Genomic DNA, 13,407 nt, shown 5'->3' on the forward strand with positions numbered 1-13,407 from the left:
GTCATGTCCTGCTCTAAGGTGGGTTGCAGCAACCACAGTACCACCATACAAATACATGTGTTTTTTTAAAAAAGGAAGAAATGTTTGGGCTAAAAGGTGGGTCCTCAGTCAGAAAAGACTACTGATTTGGAGGGGTTTTTGTTCCAGCCTCAGAAACTGTCTAAGAAAATCTAAACAAGTAGGAAGGTAGTGGTCCTAAAGGACTCTTTGGAAAAGAGGTAGTTTCTATCCCAAGCACATGCATCTATCAGGAACCCTCCATTAAAGAAAATGCCGCTGTGAGTGGGATAAAAATTATGGGGAATCACATACTCACAATCACACACACAAAAGTAAACAATACTTACTGAGGTTCAAACTTGGGGAATGGAGCATAGGGGAGGTTAATCCTCCCCCACCCATACTCACTACAGTATTAGGGAGAGTTCAGAGGCAATATTGATTTCTTCCCATTCATGACCCTATAACCTGCTAGGTATTTTGCCACTTGTACAGCTTACATAATCCTGTAGGGGTAATATGGATCAGAGGATTTTCCTCTTCCATCCCAAAGGAAACCTTTAAATAGTGATGGAAGTAGACCTCATAACAACTTTAAGGAGCCCATGGGGAAAACTGGGGTCTGTATTCTACCCTTATACTGCCAGGGTTCCATAGCAGTATGCATTCATATGATCTTCTCGTTTTCCTTTTAAGCAAACTCTTTTTCTGAGTACCTGGGTTGCTCTGCTGATATACTGGTTGGCATGGGGCCACTCACTTCTCTAAATAGAATTAAGTATGGTAAGTTCTGGACTTTAATATTTTCTAAGTCTCTAGGAATTGAGTTTGTAAAAAGCGAAAAACTCAGAACTATGAGGAGGAAGAGAAAGATTATGTCATCCTACAGAGCTGGACAAGAATTAGTTGACATCGCACACACACACACACACAGAGAGAGAGAGAGAGAGAGAGAGAGAGAGAGAGAGAGAGACTTATTGACAAAAGGAAGAAAAAGAGGAGTTGAAAAAAGTCTGTTTTTTATTCTCCATACATTCAAAATCATCACTTCTGACTGAACTTATTTAGAGTAACTGTTTCCCCTAGCTGTACGCACAATCAGTAACATGTCCAGTGAGAGATGCTCTAGATTACTTACTTAGTAAATTGCCTGCTACACTGACAGCAGGAATTATTTGCAGTGAGGTTTGGCATTGGATAGGCCCAGCAGCTGGTATCTGCTTGACTTTAATAAAATGCTAGATTTTTTGCAGGGCAGGAGGGGATCCTCAGAGAAAATTCTTTTTGGAAGACAGAAAAGGTTCCTTTTTCTAAATTTCTCATTTGAGATAGTTAAGAACGCACTATTGTCATGTTTTCAAGCTTTTCTCTGCAACCAGAAAAGCTACGAGTTTGTTTTAAACATAAAATGAAAGCAGATTCTAATATTGATTCACGTTACTTTAACAGTATACTACAAATAGTTATATCAGCGTAAAGGAGGAAATACCAATTATCTTAAACTGGTAACACCAATTCTGTTAAGATCAATGGGCAGAGTTTTGCTATCCCAATTCTATATGGCAGTGCCATTTCACCTTAATAAATCTATCTACAATTGACGTAAGACTAAAACAAAATGGCTAAAACGCAACAGACACACTAGGGTGTCTTGTTTTAATTTTGTCTCTTGACAAAGAAAACAAGCTGCCAAGCCAGCAAAGAAGTGAAGAAGAAAAAAAACATTAACTGGGACTGATCAGAGAAGCGGTCAGCAAGTTTGAAAGTGGAAGAGGGACAGCAAAAAAGGGATATTTCTTTTTTTCTACCTTTTCTTTCCTATGCATGGTTCCCCCCTCCCTTTTTTTGGCACGATAGACCGACAAACTGGGAACAACATAATTGCTGAAATGTGGCGTGTAATAATAGCTATTCAGAAGCTGATCATTCATATTAAACAGGGTGAAGCAAGCTTCTCATTTGCATGTTTGAGATTATATGCATTTCAAAAGTCATTTCCGCAGGGTGTATGAATGACATTAATTCCCATGTGGAGTTGTCGACTCTCTCCTGTAGTCCCTCACACTATCAAACACACACACACACACACACACACACACACACACACACTGACATACTTGTAGCTGCAGGAGAATTCAAGGGCACAGAGATTACTGCATTTTTGGTTTTGTTGAAAATATACATGTTTCAGGCTAGTGATACTAGGACACAGGATAGTAGGGCATTGGAGAAACAGCATTCTGAGACAAAGGCTGTTGAACTTGGACAGTGGGAATTGCAAACTTAGCAGGAAAGATGATGAACATTTTGCAAGCAACACAGAGATACAATTCAGCTTTTAGTCACTTGCTAACTATACAAAGCTGTTGACAGTGCTTTCCAACATGCATCTTCCTATTTCACAGGGACACAAACTCTATTTTCAGCAAATAAGTTGTTCAAAATGTGAAAAAGAACTTGGTTTTCAAAATCTCAACCACACTTAAAAAACCTACATTGTGAGCGCTGCTCAGACCTTCATAGTCCAATAGGATTCCTTTCCCCTTCCCTTTTTATATTCCTGCTATATTTTCTTTCAATTTATCAACTCCCTCCATCAAATCAGTGCCTCTGAAGCTTTTTTATTCTGTAGAAAAATTATACCCTGCTTTTTCACTCCACAAAAGAGGTTGCTTGAAATGGCTTATAAAAATAAAAGTAAGAATAAATTCCTAATTAAACCATAAAAACACAAAGTTATGAAGCTAAAAACAGCATCTAAAGCAAACATAAAGAGCAGCACAACCATAAAAGCAGTTACAGAATCTTGTTTCAAAAAGAATATTTCGATCACTGGTGGGCAAAAAGTATTGTAATGGTTCTAGGGGTTGCTCGTGCGTAAGCCGGTGCAAACACCTGGCTGGGTTGCCTAAGTGAACCTTTTCTGTCCGGACAGCCACTCACCCGTGGCTGTCTCAATTGCTGGCAGAATCCGTCAGTGGGCGTTTCTTAAACTTCTTCCAGCAAAGAAGCTCTTTGACGCCTAGTCTCCTCCTACTCTCTCTGCGCGAAAGCCTTCTGCGCAAGGAGGGTGTAGGCAGCGGAGGACCCCTACTCTCCCCGCTGGTCCCCGGCAAGGAGTCATGGGACCGCCTCGCCGCTTCCCCCATCTGCCCCCCTTCTCCACTGGTGCTACGCTGATTCTCTTCCCCAGAAGATGGGCTGCTTCTCCCAATCCCGGGACACTCTCTGGAATCCCTCTGGATTTTGCTCTCTCCCTCCGGCAGTGATGGCAGTTCCCTGACAAGTATGATTGTATATTGTTTTGTTTCAATTTATAAATACGGTGTGAGCACATGTGAAGGCCGTTAATACGAACACCAGAAGCTGCTGTATAGCAAATCATCATGCAAACCTTCCTGCCGCCTCACACCCTCCTCCTCCTGGTAAGCAAGAGAGACCCATCTGCCAGAATGGTAGCATAGAAGCTGCACTCCACTAGGCAAGTCACTTCTGCCATTGGCGCATCTAGCTCAGCACTGTCTCCACTGACTGGCAGTGGCTGTCCAGGGTTTAAGACAAGAATATTTCCCAGCATCACCTGGTAATTCTGCTAACTGACTTTCTGCAATCAATACATGTGCTCTGCTACTGAGCTATAGCCTCTCCCTCTTTACCCAAGGATAAAAACATTTAGAACTAAAAGTGGGAGATCCATTTTTAAATCACATGAACATTTTCGCCAGCATAGGCTTTGCTATTACAAGCGTGGGAACACAGAAGTAGATTTTAATCTTATACATGACGCATAGAAACAACATGAATCAATCTCCTTCAACTTGCCATTCCCCTCCATTACATCTTTGTTCAGCAGGCAATCCTAGCCACTTAAAGAAAGAAGACAGAGAAAAAACATGCAGCTTGCTCCAAAACATCATGAGTTTGTATAACTGGTCAGAAGGCAGGGTGGAGTAGAATCACAGAATTCTAGAGTTGGAAAGGTCGCTGAGGATCATGTAGACCAACACCCCGCAACGCAGGAATATGCGGCAGTCCCAAACGGGGATCAAACCTACAACCTTGGCGTTATCAGCACTGCGCTCTAACCAGATCAATTTTGTTTAGCTACAGTTCTTTTCTAGCTTTTCTCCAGAGCTTAGGTACAACTTAAATCAAACCAATTATAATAGGTCAACTGTACATATTAGTTTTATAGGTACAGATAATAAATGTTTGCAGATGAAAAAAACGTAACAGAAAACATGATTCATGCAGTTATGAATTGTGTTTATCTACACCATGATACTTCGTATACAGAAGACAGTATCTCTTCCAAGAGAGTACTTGCCATGAAAAAAGTATACATTATCTAACTGACTGATTGTATGCTTGAAAATTTATACTGTATTGTATTGTATGTTGCCTAGCGGTTCGCTGCATGAAGTGACTGATAAATATAAACAACTAAGTAACTTTTAAAAATAGAAACAAAGTAGTCTTTTCTTCCTCAAAAGTATTCATCCATCCATCCATACATGCAGTTAGTTGATTCAAATGCATACCATCAACTAACGTTTTATTGGGCAACACATGAAGTGTTCATACATGATGTGTTACAGGTGCTGTGATACAGTATGGTTCCTGCTTTCCCTTGTCTGGATCCTATGCTCCTCTGACAATATTTGAATGAAGAGCAAACTTGGGATGGTTTAAAATGGTTTACTTCTTCCTCTACCCACATCAACAGCATTTATATGAGTACATATAGAGAACAAGGCAAGGTACTTTTAGTGCCATGTATGAAAATGCCTTAACCCTGGGATCTGCATTTGATGGTTTGGGAAGGCAGCATGGTTGGTAGTGGTGTCCAGTTAGAGCACCATCAAGAAAAAAAATTCTAAACAACTGCTGCAGAACAAAATCCCAGGCTATCTTTATCTCTTCCCATTGATGCCCCAAGAAAATGCACTGGGTACTCATTTAATTCTAGTCCTGCCTGTCTGAAAACTGCTATTGTGGTAGATGGAAAAAGAAAACAAACCAAAGGCAATGAGAAATCCCAAACACACTAAGAACTGAACCATGAAGAAATACTACAGATTTGAGAAGGGACCACAGTTCAGCGGTAGAACACATGCTATGTGTGCAGAAGGTCCTAGGCGGAATCCCTGACATCTCCTGGTTTGGCTTGGTTTTTAAAGGGATCAGATAGCAGGTGATGTGAAAGACCTCTGCCTGAGACTCTGGAGAGCCACTGCCAGTCAGCAGACAATATTGAGCTAGATGGATAAATAGTCTGAGCTAGTATAAGTCAACTTCCTATGTCCCCATCTATCACAGAGGGCGATACATGGTTGCATAAGGCTTCAAAGCTCCAATCCACTATGATATGGGAGGAGAGTTTCATGATGAGATAAAGTATTTTAAAGTTAAACAGGTTCATATTCCAAATACGTTTTCACATATTTTAGTAATAAATATTCAAGAGCCTACAGTTTATAGGGACTTCTAAGCATTTTAGGAAAGCAGTTGTTCCCGTACTGTCCATAAAAATACGCACAGAAATACTGGAATGTAAGAGCTCTGGAAGTCTTGAAGTAGAAAATATTTATTCTCCCCTATAGGTCTAGACGCATATCCTGATGACCACACCACGTACAACCCTTGCACTGAACATGTTCACTGAAGCTCCAATGGGCTAAACACTATATTGAACTTTAAAGTTCAGCTGTCACCAGCCATGCCAGAAAGTGGCTAAGCATTTCTGTACTCTGAAGAACAGTAACATTCCAAAATGAGCCCATGCCACATGACACCCAAACATTCCTGTGATCCACAACTTGTACACCAGGTGTGTAAGATATAGGCAAGTGATACAATTTTATCAAAATCAAACTCCCACCAGTTTGCAAAACTATCAACATATCAACATTCCCAACATATATGTCTTTTCTTGGTGGGATGTTTTGTTTTTTGTTCCCTTTTTACTGTTTCCCCCACTCTTAATCTTAATTCTCAAACTTTTCGCTGCATGGGCGGCGGTGTTTGAGAGAAATAGAATCAATTTTCATCCAAACCAGTGGGGGGGGGGTGTTCCTAGTTAAGTGAGAGTTTACTCCACAAAGTGTTAGGGACAAAATGCTGTTTACAGATTTAGAGGACTGTGTCAGATAGTTACCGGTAACCCTCTACTGATATACGCCAGCAACTTAAAAAAAAAAATGCAGCTAGAGTAAGCAAGGGAAAGAGCAGTCATATTCCCACATCTGAGGTTTGCCAATAAAAACTTGACATGCAACCCTAAAAGTGGTTCTAAACCCAGGGAAGTGTAACAAACCCTCAAGTTATGACTTTTAACACACAATGATTTGGAAAAAGTTTTAAATTATGGCTTTTAAAGACATTAGGTTCCCAGTGCTATTTGGGCAACTATAGCACCCAGAAGGCTCAGTAAGGCCTGTGTCTCCTCCCCTAATGCGTCTAAGGGCTGCTTTGCAGGCTATAGTTTAAGAGCATACATCACAGAGCATGCAGCTTGACTGACACATTTTAAATAGATGCATGCAGCGGCGTGACAGATGTGATTGCACAAGATGTGTACACTTTGAGCCTACATATTATTACTACACTTATAGCTCACTTTTCTTCCACAGAGCTCAAAATGACATATCAATAGCAGCGCCAGACTGTCAGTATTTTGCAAGAAGGATTCAAGCACATACCAAGAAATTTAGGTTTGTGCAATTAAAGTGGATTAAAGTGCTTTATCATCCCACCACAACAAGTCCACTTTAAAAAAGAAACTGACTTTTGTGGTTAGGGAAGTGACAGGGAAATACATTAAAAAGTGTGACATGAACAAACAAGTGTATTCATATGTCACTGCAAAGACGTATGAATACACCACAAACAAATCAGGATGAATGCTCATTGTTGTATGACCTCCCCACAAACAAATCAGAACCCCCAGATACAATGTAACTTCTGTGAAAGCAAATCAGGATGAATGATCAATAAATAGGTTGTCTGGAAGATCCCAAAGAATTCCCAGATAGTATCCCTAATCTACATGCTGAGAACACCCAGGCCTGCTTCAAGGCAACAAGTCTGTTGAATCACATGCCTTCAGACCACAACCCTGGCTATAGCCTCATGAGAACATAAGAGCTTGTTGGATCAGGCCCATCTAGTCCTGTATCCTGTACTATCACAGTGGTCAACCAATGCCTGTGGGAAAACCTCGGTTCTGACAATCCTCTAAACGGCAATTTGGATGGATTAGAAACGTAACACTGGTTTCCTCCTCACTTTCCTGATTTGTTCTAACTATAGCTTGTCATGGCATTCAAATCAAGCAAAGCATAGTTGCCAGATTCCAAAACCATGCTTAGAACAACCAGGAAATGGAGGAGAGAACCACTGCATTAGATGGAAGGAGTGAAGCCATGGTCTATTTCCAACCTTCGAATCACATTCTGAATGGGATTGTCTGAGCTAGACAATGGGAAAATATTTAGGCTGCAATTCTGTACCCATTTACTTGGGACTAAGCCCTATGACGCAGGTGGCGCTGTGGGTTAAACCACAGAGCATAGGGCTTGCTGATCAGAAGGTTGGCGGTTGGAATCCCCACGACAGGGTGAGCTCCTGTCGCTCGGTCCCTGCTCCTGCCAACCTAGCAGTTTGAAAGCACGAAGTGCAAGTAGATAAATAGGTACCACTCCAGCGGTTCACCGGAAGCGGCTTAGTCATGCTGGCCACATGACCCGGAAGCTGTACGCCGGCTCCCTTGGTCAGTAAAGCAAGATGAGTGCTGCAACCCCAGAGTCGTCCACGACTGGACCTAATGCTCAGGGGTCCCTTTACCTTTAAGCCCTATGAACTCAGTTACTTCTCAGTAGACATGAATAGAATTGCACTCTTACGTCACGTCACACAATTGAGACAAATAATAATCATAGCAGTGAGTAACAAACTGACCCTAACATCTGCTCATGACTTCAGATACATACTTAGAATAAAGTCAAGTACCTATTTCATTGATGTTAATTCCACTTTTCTGCACATGGTGAATAATAGAGGAGTATCTTCTACTTCACAACCACAATGCTTTTGCCCATTTGTTAGTACACTCACATAATTACCAGTATGTAGTACTGGAATAAACCCTGATAGATGGTATTTGCTTTTATATAAATGCGGGCTTCTGCCAGCCTTCTCGCTTGAGTTGAAGCACTGGTCCTTGAGTTCCTTATTTATACAATGGGAGCAGTATTCTAGTTTATTTTTGGGAGATGAGCAAGCCAATACTATCAGTAAAGGATTGAAGGAGTGTTAAGCCTGGCAATGATTTTTCCAGCATGAATACCAGGAGAATTTATTGCTAACTTATTAGAAACCTTGACAGGAGACTGAAAAATCACCAAACTATAAATTGTCAAAACTAGAAATGGATCCTATAGTATAAACACAAACACACACACAAATTTCTCTCAGCAACTGCTATGGCAAGCTACACCATTTTATCTGCATTCAGAAGAAGGCATGTGGGTACAATCAAGAAGTACAAGCCCAACAATTTAGTCAGTCTCTCTGGCACGAGGTATCACAAATTACCACCCATGGAAATCTGGACAAGTAAGTGTATATGGCATATCAAAATGGCAGCCAATAAGAACTACCAACTGACTAGATTTTTAGTAGTCTTAAAGGGCCTGTTTGCAGTTAAAGCCTAGTCTCAGTGCCAAGCAAATTTTAAATTTAAATGAATAAATAAGCAGTAAAGATACAGATGAGCAGTGGTGGTTTTTCAGTCTTTCTGGGAGAGGAAATACTGGCAACAATACCACATACAAGTACATGCACAAATATAAAGAGCAGGGAGGTCAGACATTCATCCTTCAATGATTAGTTAGTGTGACTGGATAACTAATTGCGATTCTTTTTGTCTGGAATCAAAATAATTTCATTTAACAATTGTCCACTGATTTCACTTTCCGTATTTGTTTGTTTCAAAGTACACCTTTTATTTGGCAGTGAAAGGAGGTTAGGGAAAGAGGTAGACGAAAGAGACAGGCAACAGGAGTAAAGAGAGACCCAATACCATATGGCACATAGGCATATTAATTACAGCTGCTTTTTAATTAACAATTGCTTAATCTGAGCAGTAACATTTGCCTTGACATCTTTTGACTCTCTTCTAACCTGTGAAGTGCGCATGCCATGCCAAGTCATCAATTAATTTTTATTGACGTTTTCTTCCCTTAAACAGGCACAATACCAGGGTTTTCCAATTAACACCTCCACACTCTCTAATTAGTGCAATTAACAGACTGATGGATGCCCGGAGTTTCCCTGGGAGAGAGAGCACAGAGATCAGCTGGTTTTGCTGTATGGACAGATCTCTCACTGAGAGCAAGCACACGTAGCAGCATATACATGTTATCTTCTAGAATTTTAAAATGAAGTATTTGCAGATCTGGGGGCAAGCTACAAGAGTTTGTTCTCTTTATTGGAAGAACTGTACGTGTAATGCAGTGGTGTACATGTACAAAAACACAGAAATGTTTATCCTTAAAGCAGCACAAAGCTCATCAAAATGTTCAGCAACCCACGTACTGTATGCTCTCGTTACAGAGGTAGCTATATTATGACAGTGCTCTGAAGCAACTGTTTCAAATTGCAGTTTTACCATATACAAAAACTGTAAAGTTAGATTCTCAAATATATTCTTCTCATAAAGTTTTTGACGCAGCAAGGAGTAAAAGCTTCACTTTCTCCTTTCACATCTCGATCTCTTAAACTACAGGAGCAAAAACAAACAAACAAACAAAAACACAAATCATGCAGGTACCTTAATTTTTTCTTCTTCCAATATTCTGGTCCCACACACCTCAAGACAAGAGAGCTAAGCTAATGTGCTTGTAGCAACAATCTGTAGATGCTCTTAACTGTCATTTCAACTCTGCACATATCTTACTAAAAGATTCCTTCTGCCAACATAAAATCATCACCTCACATCCGTCCGCTTTGCTCTTCTGAATGTTGGGTAAATAACTTCTCCTGCCAAGAATATACTTGTCACCGATAGCAACCAGAAACTCCATGGCCTCAAGTCTTCCCCCAATGAGCACCTTCAACTGTCATGGAACCTTCTGCCATCAAAGATTCTGCTCTCGCCACCTTTACACATTTGACCCCCTGAGTAAGTCACAGCAGATAAGACACCCACATGCATCATCTGTGTCTGTGCCTTCCACCTCACTGCCAAGTAGCACTGAGTGGCGGGGAGAAAGCAAGAGCCCACAAGCACAACAGCAACACTCCAGAAGGCAGCAAAAACTCTGTTTTTGCTTTCTACTTGGGAAGAAGGTGCACTTTCCAAAATACGGAGATAGCCGAGGAGAATAGAGTGCACAACACTGTAAGAGACAGCAAAGTCTACTTAGATCTGTGAGTTAGAAACTGCTAGGAGCCAATGAAGGACAGATCGTGAAGCTGAGGCTCCAATACTTTGGCCACCTCATGAGAAGAGAAGACTCCCTGGAAAAGACCCTGATGTTGGGAAAGATTGAGGGCACAAGGAGAAGGGGACGATAGAGGACGAGATGGTTGGACAGTGTTCTCGAATCTACAAACATGAGTCTGACCAAACTGTGGGAGGCTGTGGAAGACAGAAGTGCCTGGCGTGCTCTGGTCCATGGGGTCACGAGGAGTCGGACACGACTAAACGATTAAACAACAACAAGGAGCCAAATGGCTCTTGGGACCTGGGCTGTGGGCGCCAAAACAGAATGTACAGTCGCCATGGGGGGGGGGGTTCAGCAACACTTTTTATTTATTATTTTGATAAGCATGAACTAGTACACAATTCACATAAGTGAGATTGTTAATATCACTTTAACAGAAATTATTAATACATGTTTAATTTAGTGTTCACAATAAAAATATTGGTACCATACTTCAGTTTTCAAAACACTCTACTATTTATTGCTAAACTCCTTAACATATTGTTTATCCTTAACATATACTTTGAGGCTTCAAAGCACAAACATTTCAGTAATCCTGGAGTGTCAGTCAGGCTCAAAACATGGCACCCAGACTTTTTGAGGTGCTCACAAATGGAGAATCTTTAGGCGCAAAATGCACCTGGTGCCCTGCTAGTTTCGAACCCTGTCTGTGAGGGTCTATTTTTAAGCTTGGAAAAGTCATCAGAAGATAAGAGGATTCACTTCGATTAGAAAAAAACCCCTTGATTCTGTAAATAGTATATGGGCTAAAAAGGAGCAAATATCAATTTTGTCCAAACTTGAATGTCAAAAAGCAATCTGAAGAAGTGTGCATTAACACAAAAGCTTATACCAAGAACAAACTTAGTTGGTCTCTAAGGTGCTACTGGACAATTCTTTTATTTTTTTATATATGTCAAAAAGCAAGACGTGCCACTCACTAGCTCCTCAGTGCACTCCACAGTTAAATCCAGGAAGTTCAGAACATGGAATGGTACAAGCAAGAGCTGTGCACTGCAAGTACAGTAAGCCCTCCAGGGATCTCACTTAAAGCCCAAATTGTGTATAGTCAAAACACAATGGAAGTCCCACCCTCCATTGACCCGAAGTATTTTTTCCTGGATGCTCACCCCCCTTTTTTTTAAATTGCCAAACACATAAAGTTGAATGAGCACATAAATTGTGAAGTTACTATACAGTGGAAGTACAGCAAATACTTGCATATAAGTATGAGGGCCAAGCATGCACGCAGCAGTAGGCAATATGTGCAAATATACAAAGGTGTATGCATACACACATCCTTCCCCACTCCAGAAGCCATAACCAATCTGAGACGCATGAAGATTCCTTCCAGTACCAAAATATGAAGATTACACTGAAAATTCAATATGTAGCACATCACACTCCACATCAACAGCATTCTGTCTAGATTAAACAAACCCTAATCTCCAGGAAGCACAGGGAGAGAATATATTCTAAACCCTACTCACATACGTACCCTGTGTTTTGGACAATTCTCTGGCTTCCTTGCACCTTCTATCACATTTTAGCTGAAAAAAGAATGCCAAATGAAATTTTTAACTTCTGGCACTGAGCTGGCAGGAGCTTATTTTTGGTTGAAAGTCGGAACATACTCTTGTCATATTTTAATAACCACAGTCTTAGAGATCCAAATTCATACAGCTTCAGGGCAATTCCCATTCAGTTCCAAACTCTGAAAGTTCAGCCCCTCCCAACATTCAACCAAACCGGTTTGCCCAATTCATTCTTTCAGGCTTCAGAACTATCAAGAAAAGAAGAGACTAAGGCCAGGCATAGCACTCAGTTTACCACCCAAAAGGTCTTCTCCCCAAGCTGTGAACGCCAGGATTCAAATCCATCACCATGTAGACTTCCGGGTCAGCGCCATTGGTGAATGGCGGAGTTCCTCCGACTGGAGGAACGGGCTCCGTGAAAACTGGGTCTTCCCGCCGCGGCGAAGGTGGGGACCCGCTAGAAATCCCAGGCGGAGGAAGCCTGGGAACGTGGGGTTCGGCAGGGCACCAGAAGCGCCCCCCTACTCGTGGGGAATCCCATCTAGGGGCTCCGGAGCGAAGTGGGGTGAGAAGCGCGGTGCTACAAACTGACTGCTACTTTCACGGAGTGAAGCCGCACAGCCATTGCCAGAGAGCGCTGACTTTTTCCTGTGGACAATTGGACTTAAAACAAGTACCCATGAGTAGAAACGGAAAATTGGATCAAGAAATTGCTTTAATTTGGTAACGAAGCGGGAAGGTGTAAACAGGAAGTCCGCCTTCCGTTTCTTTGTATATAGACTAAAGCAAAAATTTTGCAAGCTAAAGCCGGGAAGCTGTCAAAAAAGGACTAAATTTCCTTCATTTAGAACCACTGAAACCCCCCTTGGAAGCAGGAGAAAAGGGGGGGGGACTCTGTTTAACCCCAGCAGGAGAGGGAGTGAAGAAGGATAAGTTTCCATCGTCTCTAACCTGGGAATGGGGTGTCAGAGACAGAAACTGTTGCTGAGGTTCATTGACGGTGAACGTAACACTTTGACAGATAGCTAATGAAGAGAAACAAGTTGATTCTAATGTTGCCTTTTGCATCTTAAAGAAACAAAATAACTGAAAAACGTCTGAAATATCTGAAAAATGAAAGTAACTTTCCTTTGTCTTTAAAAAAAAAATGGCTGCAAGTAGATTGTCTCCTCTAGAGGGAGCTTGCTAAATTGTCGTTGCAGCATATTTGAGACCCAACATCTGTGAGATTAAGACTGTGGGAACAGACTTTTCCGACCTTGAACAAAGATGAGCTGGGAGAAAGACTGGTTGCTTGCTCTATGCAAGACAAATGCTTTGCTGGAACAGATGCATGAAAAGATGGACTTGATTGTTGGGTTTGGAACTTAACAGGTTAAGTTGTT

General features: G+C 41.3%; 1 protein-coding gene across 4 annotated transcripts in view; it reads right to left on the reverse strand.

The window, feature by feature from the left end:
- The window catches only part of FOXP4 (forkhead box P4), a 159,618-nt gene that overhangs the window by 115,509 nt on the left and 30,702 nt on the right, over nucleotides 1–13,407 (reverse strand). For 2 of the 4 annotated variants that reach the window (XM_081010070.1, XM_081010067.1), the window contains exon 1: nucleotides 9,833–9,986. The exons of 1 other annotated variant lie outside the window; for it this stretch is intronic. The gene's annotated coding sequence lies outside the window, so the exon portion shown is untranslated. One more of the 4 variants, XM_081010068.1, reaches the window with a different exon arrangement.

This window comes from Podarcis pityusensis, assembly GCF_964106645.2.
Source record: "Podarcis pityusensis genome assembly, chromosome: 6".
NCBI lineage: Eukaryota > Metazoa > Chordata > Lepidosauria > Squamata > Lacertidae > Podarcis > Podarcis pityusensis.